The sequence below is a fragment of the Oncorhynchus mykiss genome, chromosome 6 (genome assembly GCF_013265735.2).
Source record: "Oncorhynchus mykiss isolate Arlee chromosome 6, USDA_OmykA_1.1, whole genome shotgun sequence".
Taxonomy (NCBI): domain Eukaryota; kingdom Metazoa; phylum Chordata; class Actinopteri; order Salmoniformes; family Salmonidae; genus Oncorhynchus; species Oncorhynchus mykiss.
In genome coordinates this window covers 33,294,304-33,313,346 of record NC_048570.1, presented here as the reverse complement: position 1 = coordinate 33,313,346, position 19,043 = coordinate 33,294,304, and the positions used below count along the sequence as shown (strand labels likewise).

The 19,043-nt window shown below is 42.5% G+C and overlaps 1 pseudogene; it reads left to right on the top strand.

The window, feature by feature from the left end:
- The first annotated feature begins 42 nt into the window (after window positions 1–42).
- Window positions 43–14,678, top strand: LOC110526890 (annotated as a pseudogene).
- The last annotated feature ends 4,365 nt before the right edge of the window (window positions 14,679–19,043 follow it).

Here is a 19,043-nt window from a genome sequence, read left to right as displayed (position 1 = left end):
TATCACAAAACAAAGCATGAACAGCAATCATAATCCAGAAAACAAGATCACATCCTACGCGATTGGCTCACAGAGCTGGATGGATAGATACCCTATCCAAATTCGCACGTCAGCTGACGAAATTTAAACAGCCAATAAAACTCCACTTTGTAGAGTTTGTGTAAAACTGAACAATAGAAATTGCATGCTGGTAGGTAGAGTTTTATTGGCTGTTTAAATTTCGTTAGCTGACGTGCGAATTTGGCGTGATATTTCCTCAAGGAACTGTTGGGCATGCAACAAAAAAGCTCCTGGTGTTTCAACTTGAGCTCAAAGAACAAATAGCGCATAGCTATATATATATATTTTTTATGAAACCTCACGAAAATAGTGTGAAATGTTTATTGCGGACATAAGAAAGGAATTCTACGACATTGTGGTCAACCAGGTGAGAGCTTCTGAAACTGAAATTAGCTTCCTGCATGCTAATTAGTTAGATAACGTTGACTACTGTAATTAGTTAACGTACTTAGCTAACAATAGAGAGGAGAGGACTATTTTTTTCAGTCGGCTAACGTTAATTTGCCTGCTATTTTGCAACAAGTGAATACGATGTTACTTTTACAAGCTTCTGTGACTTGAATATTGTTATGTTTCTCAATTGCGTTGTTTTCAGAGAATTGCTCTCCTGGTGTCATCGGATATCGATGCACTCTGCGCCTGTAAGATGTTACAGGTGAATTAGAGCCCTTTCGTTTGCTGTCAAATAAGTTAACTTTCTGACATAGCTGCACTGTTTGTTGTCAACTGTTCTGCTGCATAGTTGTGTAATTCAAATGTATTCTGATTGCTTCTTACACCACCCTCTACACAGGCACTGTTTCACTGTGGCTAGGTCCAGTACACCTTGGTGCCAGTGACAGGGTGGCAAGACCTTGGTACTGCCTTCCTAGAGCACAAGGAGCAGGTAGTGTGACACTCCTGTCCAGTCCTGATAGCCCTGGAGTTAATCGTATGGTGTCAAATATGACTATCAAGAACACAAACATCTATGACAGGTGTGTTATTTGCTCTAATTTCAGTTCCACTATTTTGTCCTGATCAACTGTGGAGCCAATGTTGATCTCCTGGAAACCTTACAGCCAGAGGAAGACTCCATCTTCTTCATCTGTGACACACACAGACCTGTGGATGTAGTCAATGTCTATCTCCCAAATTACACCTTTTCTTGTAAAAAGTGCAAAAGTACTGCACTATGTGGAGAATAGGGTGCCATTTGGGACATAGTCATGGTCTGTTATTTAGGGTACACCAGTCCTTTACTAGCCCAGCTTCTAGACCAAGATTATATTCTATGTCTAGCCGTATAACACTAGCCCACTTATTTACCGCCGTTTGTCTGTGGCTCTTTGGTGGACGGTTTCGATTCATAATGCGTTGTTTGCATCGCCTTGTTGTGCCGGGAAATAATTAAATCCAATTGTTGACCCCCCCCCCCCCCAAATCAAAACATTGATGTCAGTGTGTGCATGCCCCATTCTGCTTCTTGTCTGTGGCATCATGGCTCCTATATTGCAAGGCTGATTAGCTAGGACAAACAAGTGTGAGGAACAGACAGGTGTGCACGCAAAGCGAGAACACAACATGGAATGCATGTTTTGGTTTTGATTTGGAGGGTGGTGGTAGCATCTAACAATTGGATTTAATAGTTTCTTGTGCACTACGTGGTCATGTAAGGGAGGGCTTTCTAAGTACTGACTATGGATATACATTCCAACGTGGAACATTTGCCACTATACAGGTAGTCATTTGATTGTGAGTTCTCGAAAGCATTTGCTATTGGAATACAATTAGACCTTGTATTATTAATAAATTAAATTATTAATAAAGAGGTCTAAGTTTGGGCCAGTCGTTCACAAGTGGTTGATTGACTTTGGCAGCAGTTGCGTGACTTCACAGGAGAAAAGTCCTTGAGGATACTACCTTTGAGATGATAAAGAGCAAAGAAATTGTTGTCCAGATGGCATAACCACCATCAACCAGTGTTCTGAACCCAATCTCCCCCCCCCCCCCCCCCCCCCCCCCCCCCAAGGTGAAGCTGATGATAAAGCAGGATGATGGCCTTGGAATGCCCTCCTATGACAACATCTTCCACGATGAAAAGAAAGGCAGCGAGGACTGGGAATAAGAGTGATGGAGGCTCAGTGCCTTCTGGGAAACGGAGACGATGCGATGACGTATTACCATATTGATGTCACAAAAGTTATGACAAAGAAATATACCCTCTATTTATCCCATCCAAACTCTACGTAAATAACCATTTGAGCCAAGGTGGATCTTTCTCATATTTATGGTTCTTATTTTTAAAAAAATGTCCGGTGTAATTTGATTTGTGTGTATGACAATGATTCCACAAATAGCGGACAAAGCCGATCATATTGCAGTGATGTATTGCTATTTATACCAACATGTTCCCATGTTTTAGGGGGCAGTGGAGAGAAGGATAGAGCGAAGGAGATGGTTCTTTAGAGTTTTAAAAGTTTAAATAGTAATGATATTGTGCCTTTTTTAAAACTTTCATTTCAGACGCGAGATCCTGTTTGACTATGAGCAATATGAATACCGTGGAACTTCAGTGAGTATGGATTATATATTGATTATGTTGAAACTGGGTCCTCTCTATCTAATCCTCACAGCATCAGTCAAAAGTTTGGACACACCTAATCATTCAAGGGGTTTTCTTTATTTTTACTATTTTCTATATTGTATAATAATGGTGAAGACCTCAACTATGAAATAACACATGGAATCATGTAGTAACCAAAAAGGGTTAAACAAATCAAAATATATTTTGGATAATTCAAAGTAGCCACCCTTTGCCTTGTCGACAGCTTTACACACTTGGCATTCTCTCAACCAGCTTCACCTGCAATGCTTTTCCAGCAGCCTTGAAGGAGTTTCCACATATGCAGAGCACTTGTTGGCTGCTTTTCCTTCACTCTGTGGTCCAACTCATTCCAAACCATCTCAATTGGGTTGAGGTCAGGTGATTGTGCAGGCCAGGTCATCTGATGCAGCACTCCACCACTCTTCTTATTGGTCAAATAGCCCTTCCGCAGCCTGGAAGTATGTTCGGTCATTGTCCTGTTGAATAACAAATGATTGTCCCACTAAGCGCAAACCAGATGGGATGGTGTATCGCTGCAGAATGCTGTGGTAGCTATGCTGGTTAAGAGTGCCTTGAATTCTAAATAAATCACTGAGTGTCACCAGCAAAGCACCATTACACCTCAACCATGCTTCACGGTGGGAACCACGCATGCAGAGATCATCAGTTCACCTACTCTGAAAGATGAACGCAGCAAAGTACAGAGTTCCTTGATAAACCTGCTCCAGAGCGCTTAGGACCTCCAGACTGGGGTGAAGGTACACCTTCCAACAGGACAACGACCCTAAGCACAAAGCAGGAGTGGCTTCGGGACAAGTCTCTGAATGTCATTGAGTGTTCCAGCCAGAGCCCTGGACTTGAACCTGATCGAACATCTCTGGAGAGACCTGAAAAAAGCTGTGCAGCAACGCTCCCCATCCAACCTGACAAAGCTTGAGAGGATCTACAGATAAGAATGGGAGAAACCCCTTCAAATACAGGTGTGCCAAGCTTGTAGCATTATACCCAAGAATACTCAAAGCAAAAACAGGTTTAGACATTTTTGCTAATTTATTAAAAACAGACATCTGGGCCACTCAAGGACAATGAGACTTGTCCTGAAGCGACTCCTGCATTGTCTTGGATATGTGCTAAGGGTCGTTGTCCTGTTGGAAGGTGAACCTTTGCCCCAGTCTGAGGTCCTGAGCACTCTGGAGTAGGTTTTCATCAAGGATCTCTCTCTGTACTTTGCTCTGTTAATCTTTCCCTCGATCCTGACTAGTTTTCCAATCCCTGCTGCGGAAAAACATTCCCACAGCATGATGCTGCCACCGTGCTTCAACGTAGGGAAGGTATTGGCCAGGTGATGAGTATTGCCTGGTTTCTTTCAGATGTGACTCTTGGCATTCAGACCAAAGAGTTCAATCTTGGTTTCATCAGACCAGAGAATCTTGTTTCTCATGGTCTGAGAGTCCTTTAGGTGCCTTTTGACAAACTCCAAGCGGGCTCTCATGGAAGCCACTCCTCTGTAAAAGGCCTGTCTGGCCACTTTACCATTAAAAGCCTGATTGGTGGAGTGCTGCAGAGATGGTTGTCCTTCTGGAAAGTTCTCCCATCTCCACCTCATGACTTGGTTTTTGCTCTGACATGCACTGTCAACTGTGGGACCTTATTTACACAGGTGTGTGCCTTTCCAAATCATCATGTCCAATCAATTTAATTTACCATAGGTGGACTCCAATCAAGTTGTAGAAACATCTCAAGGATGATCAATGGAAACAGAATGCACCTGAGCTCAATTGAGTTTCATAGCAAATGGTCTGAATACTTATGTAAATAAGGTATTTCCTGTTTTTCATTTCACATTTGCTAAAATCTCTAAACATGTTTTGGCTTTGTCTATTATGTGTAGTTTGAGGAACATTTTATAAGGCTAACATAACAATGTGGAAAAAGTGAAGTGGCCTGCTTGTCACCCTCTGCTCTCTGTCCTGCATTCTTTGTGTGTTAACCCCTTGAAACACTGTCTCCGTCTGTGTCTGGCCCTGTACCAACACTGGTCTCTGTATGAGAGTATATGTAACTCATACCTCCTGCAACTTCAAGCTCTGGTCCATGCACGGCCAGAAGAAACTCCAAGAGTTCCTTGCTGACATGGGGTATGCTACCCTCAAGTTTTGACTGTCAACTAGAATCATCTGTCAAATAAGCAAATGATCATTCTAGGGACATGCGGGACTCAAATTCTTGAGTATAATTTACTAATCAATTAGTCAGTGGCCTCTGAAGGACAAATGTCACTTCATCAAGAGTAATGAGCAGCAGTTTGTCATTTGATTCATTGATGATAATGGGTGGTTTGAATTATTATTAAAGATTCTTTCTGTTTGTGTTGTCCAGCCTGCCCCTGAAGCAGGTGAAGCAGAAGTTCAACTCCATGGACATGTCAATCAAAGAGAATCTCTGAGAAGTCATAGAATAATCGTCCAAGAAATACAGGTAAGAGTGTCTGTTTTAGTGCATCAATATATGGAAACACTTAAGTAAATGAGGGATACAAAGTGTATTAAAAGCAGGTGCTTCCACACGGGTGTGGTTCCTGAGTAAATTAAGCAGTTAACATCCCATGCTTAGGGTCGTGTATAAAAGTCCTGTGCATACCATTATTTTGGCTACCATAGCTATGTCCCCATAGGATGACATTGCCTCTCCACAGGACATGAGAAGTCACTGATTGGTTTGATGAGCATGAAAATGATGTAAACACATGCCATGGCCGTCCCAGTTACCGTACCTCAACCCAATGAACGCTTATGGGAGATTCTGGAGCGGCGCCTGAGACAGAATTTTCCATCAACATAACAACACCAAATTATGGAATTTCTTGTGGAAGAATGGTGTCACATCTCATATAGAGTTCCAGACACTTGTAGAATCTATGCCAAGGTGCATTGAAGCTGTTCTGGCACGTGGTGGCCCGGTGCCTGATAAAGACACTTTATGGTTGTGGTCAATTTATTTGACCAGTTACCTGTATCTGTAAATAATCCCCGGTATCAATGACTCTGGATTCCGTTGTCTGACTCTGTATATTATGAATACAATATTCTCCTCTCTTAATATACCCAAAACCATCATTTTAAATGCTCTTGTCACTGTTCCTTCAGTATGAAGGACATCGGTATCCAGACGCTCGGCGTTCACTTTGGCTTCAAGAATCGTTTCCTGGCAATGTGGTGCACGCTGCTGTCGCCCTGCTGGAGAACACTGAGAAGGATGAGAGCCCTGGCGACAACTTCATCAAGGCCCTTGACTTCCTCTCCTGGTACACACACGTGCATCCATGCGCACACACACACACACACACATGAATATAAACCAAATACATCTGGATGCATATCATTAAAGAAAAGGTTCACCCATCTTGAATGTTGTTGTTTTTGTTGGGGTCTTTTCATGTGTATCTGAGTTATTGGAGTTCAAGCAGACAGAAATCCTGCCCGGTATGTTGTAGCACCGTGATAGACGCTCTCACTACACTGGAAGTTAATATAATATGACTTTTAGATTGTGAAAACGTCTATCGTACATGTCAGAATTCCTACTTCGAGAAATGTGTAATTTAACGCAGAGTCCAGCACATTTTTTATCCAGGGTGCATTGCATGGTGCCGATGCTGGAGGTATTATAGAAAGGATATATTAAACATTTCAATAGATTTCTATCTCCATACAAACGGGATGAGACGGGAGACTACCTATCTGAATTTGTCCAATATAATCAAATTTTATTGCAAAACGTTTTGCTATGCTGTGCGCTAATGAATGCACCCTAGGTGTTAGAATGATCCCATCCTGATAGGAGTAACCTTGAGTGTCTCCATGGTGGCATTGACCTGGCTAAGAAGAAGCTGAAAGCCATCCAACAGAGCTGCATCTGCACCAACCTCATACTGTCACAGGGACCCTTCCTCTACTGCTACCTCTTGGAGGTGCGTGTGTGAGTGAGATGCCCCCCCTTTAATGCTCCTCTCCATCTCTATGCATGGCACTCCTGATGTGAAGCTGTTCTCCAAGCCCATGGCTTTGACTCTGCTCTGCAAGTACCTGCTCAAAGCCTTCGTACGCTCCGTGAGTTCCTCACTGTGTTTCACCTACCCACTGTCCAAGACCCCGTCTAGCTTTATTGCCCCTTGTCTTCAATTAGTTTCAAAAGAAAATGTGTTTTTAGATGTTCCTTTGGGGTCCTTTGCATCGCTCTTGCTTATGTCTGCCTATGCCTGTTCAAAGACAAGGAATAAGCGCTGTAAGCTACTGCCCTTGGTCATAGCTGCGCCCATGGATTTTGAAGGGAACTGTCATCGTTGTGGGCATCCCACCTGAGTCTGAGACATCCGACAAGAAGAAGTGAGTCCATAACGTGTGTCAGTCGTGTGCAAGATAACAGCACTTGAATGTTCTTGGTTGTATTTTGTGGGGAAACCAAAAAATGACCATTGTAATTTGTTTCCTTTCATTTGCTCTGCCTTTACTTTCTCTCACCCTCTCCCCCTCCAATAGTTTCATTGGCTGTGCGTTTGAGAAGGCAGCAGAGAGCACCAGCTCCAGAACTCTCCACAACCACTTCGACACCTCTAAGTAAAATGTTCTTGTCATTGTATATATTGGCCACAAGAGAGCAGACATTACAGATGGAACCTGTTAGCTGTACACTTCTTTTTCTTACACACAGTTCAATACTTGATTTTGGATCTCATCAGATACCTCAAGTCATTCTTACAGGTGTAATCATTACATCATCAGGTGTTAACCATTTCCCCATGGGAACAGACACACACACATCATTACCTGTGTTTTCCCTTTGCAGTCATTGAGCTAAAGATGGAGGACAGGACTAATTTTCTGAATGCTCTCATCACCCTGCTGTCCTAAGGCACACTGTTTGGGTAAAGTTCCTGAAGGTGACATATGAAAGCTGTCGATGCTGGAAGAGACTGACATTACAATTAGATTCATGCCCAATGTGATGAAGATCTCGATTGTGTGCTTCACCTCTTTTATTCAGCTAACAGTATTTCCAATGTTTTGTCTATTCAGCTCTGGACACTTTGATGCCAATTCCATGTGTATATTGTAAAAAATAAAATTAAATGTTTAAATGTTTTTAATCTCATGTAAATTCGTTTTTTTCCTTCGGTTGTCTTTATTTTTTATTTTATGTAACACTTAATAAATTATATTTTATCCACATATAATTGTTGAAGCTACCATCTACTAGGGGAAGGATACGTTTCAAACATTGTAGTAGGGTGTGTAATAAAATTTCTCAGTATGTGATATGGACCATAGAAACTGTGATGGTTAAACCATCTCCCCCAGTCTACTGATCTGGAGCATGGGTTAATACACGTTGGCCCACATAGCGGAATATAATATAATATATACTGTGCTGGATGGATGGGTGTGCTCCAAGCCCCGCTCTGTGAGCCCCTTCTCTCTCTGATCAATCTGCAGCCACGACCCACAGAGCAGAGGGTGCTGGCAGTTTCACAGGAAAGGCTGATCTGCTCTCCACAGTGAGAGTGAAACATGTCAGAAGGAGCATCTTGCTTACTGAGCTCTGGTGCAGTGCAACTGAATGTTAGAACATGTATAGTTCTATTGTTTAGCATTTAGGTTCCTCTGAACACACCGTACAGTCGAGGCCAAAAGTTTTGAGAATGACACAAATATTAATTTCTACACATTTGCTGCTTCGGTGTCTTTAGATATATTTGTCAGATGTTACTATGGAATACTGAAGTATAATTACAAGCATTTCATAAGTGTCAAAGGCTTTTGACAATTACATGAAGTTTATGCAGAGTCAATATTTGCAGTGTTGACCCTTCTTTTTCAAGACCTCTGCAATCTGCCCTGGCATGCTGTCAATTAACTTCTGGGCCACACCCTGACTGATGGCAGCCCATTCTTGCATAATCAGTGCTTGGCGTTTGTCAGAATTTGTGGGGTTTTGTTTGTCCACCCGCCTCTTGAGGATTAACCACAAGTTCTCAATGGGATTAAGGTCTGGGGGGTTTCCAGGCCATGGACCCAAAATGTTGATGTTTTGTTCCCCGAGCCACCTAGTTATCACTTTTGCCATATGGCAAGATGCTCCATCATGCTGGAAAAGGCATTGTTGGTCACCAAACTGTTCCTGGATGGTTGGGAGAAGTTGCTCTCGGATGGTGTGTTGGTACCATTCTTTATTCATGGCTGTGTTCTTAGGCAAAATTGTGAGTGAGCCCACTCCCTTGGCTGAGAAGCAATCCCACACATGAATGGTATCAGGATGCTTTACTGTTGGCATGACACAGGACTGATGGTAGAGCTCACCTTGTCTTCTCCGGACAAGCTTTTTTCCGGATGCCCCAAACAATCGGAAAGGGGATTCATCAGAGAAAATGACTTTACCCCAGTCCTCAGCAGTCCAATCCCTGTACCTTTTGCAGAATATCAGTCTGTCCCTGATGTTTTTCCTGGAGAGAAGTGGCTTCTTTGCTGCCCTTCTTGACACCAGGCCATCCTTCAAAAGTCTTTGCCTCACTGTGCATGCAGATTCACTCACACCTGCCTGCTGCCATTCCTGAGCAAGCTCTGTACTGGTGGTGCCCCGATCCCGCAGCTGAATCAACTTTAGGAGACGGTCCTGGTGCTTGCTGGACTTTCTTGGGCACCCTGAAGCTTTCACAACAATTGAACCACTCTCCTTGAAGTTCTTGATGATCTGATAAATGGTTGATTTAGGTGCAATCTTACTGGCAGCAATATCCTTGCCTGTGAAGCCCTTTTGGTGCAAAGCAATGACGGCACGTGTTTCCTTGCAGGTAACCATGGTTGGCAGAGGAAGAACAATGGTTCCAAGCACCACCCTCCTTTTGAAGCTTCCAGTCTGTTATTCAAACTCAATCAGCATGACAGAGTGATCTCCAGCCTTGTCCTCGTCAACACTCACACCTGTGTTAACGAGAGAATCACAAACATGTCAGCTGGTCCTTTTGTGGCAGGGCTGAAATGCAGTGGAAATGTTTTTGGGGGATTCAGTTCATTTGCATGGCAAAGAGGGACTTTGCAATTCATCTGATCACTCTTCATAACATTCTGGAGTATATGCAAATTGCCATCATACAAACTGAGGCAGCAGACTTTGAAAATTAATATTTGTGTCATACTCAACTTTTCCCACGACCGTATATAAAGTTGAAGTCGGAAGTTTACATACACTTAGGTTGGAGTCATTAAAACCTGTTTTTCAATCACTCCATACATTTCTTGTTAACGAACTATAGTTTTGGCAAGTCGATTAGGACATCTACTTTGTGCAATGACACAAGTAATTTTTCCAACAATTGTTTGCAGACAGATTATTTAACTTAGAATTCACTGTATCACAATTCCATTGGGTCATACACTAAGTTGACTGTGCTTTTAAACAGTTTGGAAAATTCCAGAAAATTATGTCATGGCTTTAGAATCTTCTGATAGCCTAATTGATGTCAATTGGAGGTGTACCTGTGGATGTTTTTCAAGGCCTACCTTCAAACTCAGTGCCTCTTTGCTTGACATCATGGGAAATCAAAAGAAAAAGAAAGACCTCAGAAAAATAATTGTAGACCACAAGTCTGGTTCATCCTTGAGAGCAATTTCCAAATGCCTGAAGGTACCACGTTCATTTGTACAAACAATAGTATAAACACCATGGGCTGTAGCTCCCTTCAGTAACCACGAGCACAACCGTTCCTTGATTTTAACTGGCGGCTTTATTCTGTAGTTTTAGTCAGAATTATCACCTTCCAGTTAAAATCAAGGAACGGTTGTGCTCGTGGTTACTGAAGGGAGCTACAGTGAGAACTCATTGGCTGCTTATTACAGAAGGGAGGAAATCAAACTTCACACTTATTATTCCTGGCATGAATTCACACTTCATCCTAACATACACTCTTCAACTTTTATGAACTACACCCGATGACATGAAAACTTAGCTAACGCAGCCCAGGATTGCCTTCCCTCCAAAAGTGTGTTGCTACAATAAGGATCCCCGTTACAACAGTATTAGCTACGTTGTTCCGCTTGTATTATCATTTCCCCCGCACAGCGGACACGTAAACAATTCAAACAAAAGACAACGACATAATCTGGAAGTCTAACTGTCAGTTACATGGGCCCACACAGCCGTCATACCGCTCAGGAAGGAGATGTGTTCTGTCTCCTAGAGATTAACGTACTTTGGTGTGAAAAGTGCAAATCAATCCCAGAACAAAAGCAAAGGACCTTGTGAAGATTCTGGAAGAAACGGGTACAAAAGTATCTATATCCACAGTAAAACGAGTCCTACATCGACATAACCTGAAAGGCCGCTCAGCAATGAAGAAGCCACTGCTCCTAAACCGCCATAAAAAAGCCAGACTACGGTTTGCAACTGCACATGGGGACAAAGATCACACTCTTTGGAGAAATGTCCTCTGGTCTGATGAAACAAAAATATAACCGTTTGGCCGTAATGACCATCGTTATGTTTGGAGGAAATAGGGGGAGGCTTGCAAGCCGAAGAACGCCATCCCATCCGTGAAGAATGGGTGTGGCAGTATCATGTTGTGGGGGTGCTTTGCTGCAGGAGGGACTGGTGCACTTCACAAAATAGATGGCGTCATGAAAAAGGAAAATTATGTGGATATATTGAAGCAACATTTCAAGACATCAGTCAGGAAGTTAAAGCTTGGTCGCAAATGGGTCTTCCAAATGGACAATGACCTCAAGCATACTTCCAAAGTTGTGGCAAAATGGCTTAAGGACAACAAAGTCAAGGTATTGGAGTGGCCATCACAACGCCCAGACCTCAGTCCTATAAAAAAATCTGTGGGCAGAACTGAAAATGCATGTGCGAACAAGGAGGCCTACAAACCTGACTGTTACACCAGCTCTGTCAGGAGGAATGGGCCAAAATTCACCCAACTTATTGTGGGAAGCTTGTGGAAGGCTACCCAAAACTTTTGACCCAAGTTAAACAATTTAAAGGCAAATACTAAGTGAGTGTATGTATACTTCTGACCCACTGGGAATGTGTTGAAAGAAATAAAAGCTGAAATAAATCCTTCTCTCTACTATTATTCTGACATTTCACATTCTTAAAATAAAGTGATGATCCTAACTGACCTAAGACCGGGATTTTTTTCTGGGATTAAATGTCAGGAATTGTGAAAAACTGAGTTTAAATGTATTTGGCTAAGGTGTATGTTAACATCTGACTTCAACTGTATATATACACACACACACACACACACCAATTACTGGGTGGAACCTGTTTATTTTCTAGTGATGTTATTACCTAAAGTGAGCTTACAGAGACAAATTATTGTTTACTTCTACTTTGGGAGAAGATGTTCTCTTGAACTTGGCCAGTGTGATGTGGGACTTCGCTGCCATGACTTCCCTGGTCAGGGTCTGGTTTCACTATTCCACTATTCCTTTACATTGTGAACTTCATCCTTATCAAGGAATGTTCTGGCGGTTTTCCTGTCTGCCTTTTCACCAAATCACAACATGTTTGTGCCCCATCTCAACACCCCCATACCCTTTTACCTTCTCATAGCCTCACCCCAATCTATACAGAGGTCACATCTCTCAGATGCCATTGAAACATGAAGAGATTGTGAATTCCATCCAGTCAATTATGGTATCCCTCCCACTGGCCATTCTTCGGGGGAAACATCACTCATGGTCTCTGTTGCAAAAAGTTGGGAATTAGCAGAATTCTGTGTAAAGACAAAGTTTCTACCTGGGTGAGCTTCCCCTGACATCTGACCAGGGTCCAATAGTGCACTTTATAGGGAATAGGGTGTCGTGGGATGCAACCTCAATTGTACCTCTCCAGTCCTAACCCATCTTTACTTAATCTCCAAACAATCTCCATCTCGCCATAATTTCATTCCACCTTTAAACCAAACCACCTCACCCCTCAAACCCCACCATATTTATTGATTACCATCTTCCACCCATCCAACCCCCAGTGATGTGTAACCACCGCTCTTTCCGCTGCTCTGTTCCAGAGGATTATGACACACTCCCCTGGTCGGGTCGCCACGACACACACACACACGTGGCAGGAGAGGGGTAGGGTGTGGGACAGAGAGTATTAGATGACCTTACAGTCTCACACACTCGTGTTGCCTTTACTCCTCCGGGCTTTGCTACTTTGTTCACAGAAGGACCCCAGTGACTACTTTACCCAAGAGCACTTTGTGCGATTGTGGGTATGGGTCACTGTGTCAATACCATTGCAGCTCTTTACCTCTTTATTCATATAGTATTACATATTTGTTTATTGGTTAGAAAGACTTAAAGAGATGTTTGAAAGTTTTAGGGAAGACATTTTCAAACTTAAAATGTTGCTTAATGATTAACATTCTCTCAAACAAACTCACTTTCAAAGTGAAGGAGATGAGTTGTGGTCTCTTCGGCAGTTTACTTTAATGTTTTTTTTTACAGTGGCTGTGAAGCATTCAGGCACATTATATTTACAGCATGTCTCAATCACTTCTCACATATAACCCTCTCCATCTAAAGCCATTTCACTATTTCTCTTCCTCTTTCTTTCTCGATTTAACAATCCCAGATTCCTGATGGGATTAGCCAGGCTGGACGACCAGGGACAAAAGCCCACAGCTGACTCCTACTCCCTGTCGCCCGTCTCACCGAGTCACTGCTGAGGAGGGTGAGTGGGTTACACACACACACACACACAAATAAGTTGCTCTTCCCCAGTGCTGAATTTACTGAGCCAATCGTCACTAGCTCCCTCAAACTTCAGCTGGGGTCTACAGATGCCCTTTACATTTTGACCCTTAATCCTAGTGTCCTCTGACCTCTCACAGTTATAGGTTCAGCCTCGAAAGCTGGCATCACTACCCTCTTTCTAAACAAACTCTTGAAACAGAGTATAAATGTTGTGCATTCTTCTTATTTTTTATTTGGTAGTGTAGCAATGAACCTGACTTCAGTGCATGCTTTTTTTCTTTCCTTCTTAAAACCGAGATGCCATCGAACTACAGACCATGTTGGGAACAAAGGACCTACCACTGCTACTGCTTTCTGAAAGTCTAACCACCTACCCACCGTCATGGATCTGTGACTATACCAAATGCTTAGACACATACACGGCATGGAGAGGCCAGTGTCTTAGATGACTGGGCAGCCTCACAGAAGGCCAGACCTGAGGCCAATTAAAGCCTTTCACGAGAAGGGACACACTGCACTTCCTGGAAACCTCACAGAGAGGGAAGGACATTCTTTACACTATCCTAGTCCAGTCCTGAGGGTATTCAAAACAGAATCCACTGGGCCAAAACTGGTTGAGTCAACATTGTGTCCATGTCATTTCAACCCCAAAATATTTTTTTAAAGTCATCAACATAAGGGAACTTCATATTTCCTTTCACCCAATTTATAACCTATATGCCATGGTGACATTGGTTTCACTTTAGTTGACAACTCAACCAAATGTTAATCAAAACTAGATATGAACTAACATCTGTGCCCAGTGGGAGGGTTTCAAACCATACTGTTTCTGCTACTTCGTACCAAGATAAACTTTGATAGGGGCTCACACACTCATAGGAATGATCTAAACACTAATTTAATCCTAAACTAATAGTTTGTTGTTTATTTTTCCCAAGCTGTGCTGTTGTGAGCATCAGTCAACAGAGAAAATCCACACCAGTGCCTTGAATAAGCAACACAGAGTTTCCTGCAAGACGCAATTAGTGTCAAAACAATGCTCTCCTCAGGATCCTGTGTGTGTGTTGTAACTTGTTTGTTTATTTACCCTTGTACTGATTGCCATTTCCCATGTAAATATGTGGGCCAACAGGCCCAGCTGATACTAAAAACAGCCTCCTCCATTAATTACAAAGACCTTGGGTTGACTACAGTCGTGGCCAAAACTTTTGAGAATGACACAAATATTAATTCCCACAAGGTTTTGTCAGATGTTACTATGGAATACTGAAGTACAGTGCCTTGCGAAAGTATTCGGCCCCCTTGAACTTTGCGACCTTTTGTCACATTTCAGGCTTCAAACATAAAGATATAAAACTGTATTTTTTTTGTGAAGAATCAACAACAAGTGGGACACAATCATGAAGTGGAACGACATTTATTGGATATTTCAAACTTTTTTCACAAATCAAAAACTAAAAAATTGGGCGTGCAAAATTATTCAGCCCCTTTACTTTCAGTACAGCAAACTCTCTCCAGAAATTCAGTGAGGATCTCTGAATGATCCAATGTTGACCTAAATGACTAATGATGATAAATACAATCCACCTGTGTGTAATCAAGTCTCCGTATAAATGCAACTGCACTGTGATAGTCTCAGAGGTCCGTTAAAAGCGCAGAGAGCATCATGAAGAACAAGGAACACACCAGGCAGGTCCGAGATACTGTTGTGAAGAAGTTTAAAGCCGGATTTGGATACAAAAAGATTTCCCAAGCTTTAAACATCCCAAGGAGCACTGTGCAAGCGATAATATTGAAATGGAAGGAGTATCAGACCACTGCAAATCTACCAAGACCTGGCCGTCCCTCTAAACTTTCAGCTCATACAAGGAGAAGACTGATCAGAGATGTAGCCAAAAGGCCCATGATCACTCTGGATGAACTGCAGAGATCTACAGCTGAGGTGGGAGACTCTGTCCATAGGACAACAATCAGTCGTATATTGCACAAATCTGGCCTTTATGGAAGAGTGGCAAGAAGAAAGCCATTTCTTAAAGATATCCATAAAAAGTGTTGTTTAAAGTTTGCCACAAGCCACCTGGGAGACACACCAAACATGTGGAAGAAGGTGCTCTGGTCAGATGAAACCAAAATTGAACTTTTTTGCAAAAATGCAAAACTTTATTTTTGGCGTAAAAGCAACACAGCTCATCAACCTGAACACACCATCCCCACTGTCAAACATGGTGGAGGCAGCATCATGGTTTGGGCCTGCTTTTCTTCAGCAGGGACAGGGAAGATGGTTAAAATTGATGGGAAGATGGATGGAGCCAAATACAGGACCATTCTGGAAGAAAACCTGATGGAGTCTGCAAAAGACCTGAGACTGGGACGGAGATTTGTCTTCCAACAAGACAATGATCCAAAACATAAAGCAAAATCTACAATGGAATGGTTCAAAAATAAACATATCCAGGTGTTAGAATGGCCAAGTCAAAGTCCAGACCTGAATCCAATCGAGAATCTGTAGAAAGAACTGAAAACTGCTGTTCACAAATGCTCTCCATCCAACCTCACTGAGCTCGAGCTGTTTTGCAAGGAGGAATGGGAAAAAATGTCAGTCTCTCGATGTGCAAAACTGATAGAGACATACCCCAAGCGACTTACAGCTGTAATCGCAGCAAAAGGTGGCGCTACAAAGTATTAACTTATGGGGGCTGAATAATTTTGCACGCCCAATTTTTCAGTTTTTGATTTGTTAAAAAAGTTTGAAATATCCAATAAATGTCGTTCCACTTCATGATTGTGTCCCACTTGTTGTTGATTCTTCACAAAAAATACAGTTTTATATCTTTATGTTTGAAGCCTGAAATGTGGCAAAAGGTCGCAAAGTTCAAGGGGGCCAAATACTTTCGCAAGGCACTGTATAATTACAAGCATTTCTTAAGTGTCAAAGGCTTTTATTGACAATTACATGAAGTTGATGCAAAGAGTCAATATTTGCAGTGTTGACCCTTCTTTTTCAAGGGCAATCCGCCCTGGCATGCTGTCAATTAACTTCTGGGCCACATCCTGACTGATGGCAGCCCATTCTGGCATAATCAATGCTTGGAGTTTGTCAGAATTTGTGGGTTTTTGTTTGTCCACCCGCCTCTTGAGGATTGACCACAAGTTCTCAATGGGATTAAGGTCTGGGGAGTTTCCTGGCCATGGACCCAAAATGTTGATGTTTTGTTCCCCGAGCCACCTAGTTATCACTTTTGCCTTATGGCAAGATGCTCCATCATGCTGGAAAAGGCATTGTTGGTCACCAAACTGTTCCTGGATGGTTGGGAGAAGTTGCTCTCGGATGATGTGTTGGTACCATTCTTTATTCATGGCTGTGTTCTTAGGCAAAATTTGGTGCAAGGCAATGATGACGGCACGTGTTTCCTTGCAGGTAATCTTGGTTGACAGAGGAAGAACAATGATTCCAAGCACCACCCTCCTTTTGAAGCTTCCAGTCTGTTATTCGAACTCAATCAGCATGACAGAGTGATCTCCAGCCCTGTCCTCGTCAACACTCACACCTGTGTTAACGAGAGAATTACTGACATGATATGATGTCAGCTGGTCCTTTTGTGGCAGGGCTGAAATGCAGTGGAAATGTTTTTGGGGATTCAGTTCATTTGCATGGCAAAGAGGGACTTTGTAATTAATTGCAATTCATCTGATTACTCTTCATAACATTCTGGAGTGTATGCAAATTGCCATCATACAAACTGAGGCAGCAGACTTTGTGAAAATTTATATTTGTCTCATTCTCAAAACTTTTGGCCACGAATGTAGACAGAGTAGATAGAGGACCGCTGGCATGGCATGCACTCACACCTTAGGATACTCACTGTTTCTCCAAATGATGTGTTGTATGTAATTCCTGGGTTATAGTTTGGTTTACTTGATTGGTCACTTCAACCCCCCTCCCCCCAAATGTGGGTTCTTAGCTGAAAAGGTTGACAGACATACAAGAAGAGAGACTCAGAAAATGTCTCCTGAGCCGACTGACATTCCACAACCTGCAGGCCCTCTCATTCATCTCAGCAGAGAGCTGTCAGGCATTTGTCTGGTCCGGCTGCCTTGTGGTTTCTTGGATGTGTTGTCTGTTCTGTGCCATGTTTGTTTCAGTGTTTAACAGGGTTGTTTTTTGTGTTTTGGCCTGATGTTGTTGTATTGGTGTACTATACAGTAGGCAGACTGGTGTTGTATTGGTGTACTATACAGTAGGCAGACTGGTGTTGTATTGGTGTACTATACAGTAGGCAGACTGTTGTTTAGAATCTGTTCATCTATTCTGGATGATTGGTGGAGTGGAAAATTGGATAAAACTCTCGTTCTCAAAATCTTTTCACTTTATGTTAATATTTTGTAATGCAATCGATAACCTCCTCACTGGGGTCTTGATTCCTCATTCTAGTGTAAAGGAACAACATGTTGTTCCATCTAGATGACAAAAGCAGGAATGTCTCGGGTGGGATGTCAGAGGGAGTAGCCTCTGTTTTTTTTGCTGACAAGTCCAAAAACATCTCCAACACAAACACAACCACTTTAGGACGGTGTAGTGCAGGGTAGATGAGATTAATGATTTGGAATGAGTGACTTTGTCTGGCCCAGGTTTTTTTTTGTTTGTGTGTGTGTGTGTGTGTGTGTGTGTGTGTGTGTGTGTGTGTGTGTGTGTGTGTGTGTGTGTGTGTGTGTGTGTGTGTGTGTGTGTGTGTGTGTGTGTGGAAGTGTGTGTATGGAAGTGTGTGGACGTGTTTAACTATACTTGTGGGGATCAGAAGTCCCCACAAGAATAGTAAACAAACAAAACTTTGACCAACTGGGGACATTTTGTTGACCCCTACAAGGTCAAATGCTATTTCTAGGGGGTTAAGGTTAGAATTAGGTTTAGGTTTAGGGTTAGGAGCTAGGGTTGGTTTTAGGGTTAGTGTTAGGAGCTAGGGTTAGGTTTAGGGTCAAGGTTAGGTTTTTGGGTTAAGCTTAGGGTTAGGGGTTAAGGAAAATAGGATTTTGAATGGGACTGAATTGTATGTCCCAACAAGGTTAGCTGTGCAAGACTGTGTGTGTGTGTCTCTCTCTCTGCGCGCGTTCATGGACATGTGTGTGTGCATCTGTGTGTTTGTTCATGCTTGAGGGATAGTAGTGTGAGACAACAACTAGAGAGCCCATAACAAGGAGTGTTTCACATGTGTGATGGAGCAGTGTTTAAGCCCCCTCTCACCCATATTTCACATGTCCCTCCCTGTTCCGTTGTCTGACAGGAAGTCTGATCGTGCTACTGGGCTGGCTTACGTCTCAGTGGTCCACAACTATCTAGCCATGAATTGTGCCACTTACCACTTCTAAAAATAGCTTATGTACTCAACAGTTAAGATGATAAACTCCCATTTGTCCTTTTACTGTAAGCATGGGAATGGAGTGACTGAAACTCTGTTTTATTGGAGTCTCTTTATCTGGATGCACCTGCTTTGACTGAGTCATATTTTACTCTCTCTTTTTTTGTCTGAATCACCTTGTTAAAGTAAATCACCTAACCTTTTATTTATCAAAGATCTGACTAAGAGAGAAAGTATGCTCCTACCAGACTCCTTTATAGAAACTCCCTAACTGGGATTTAGAGGCTT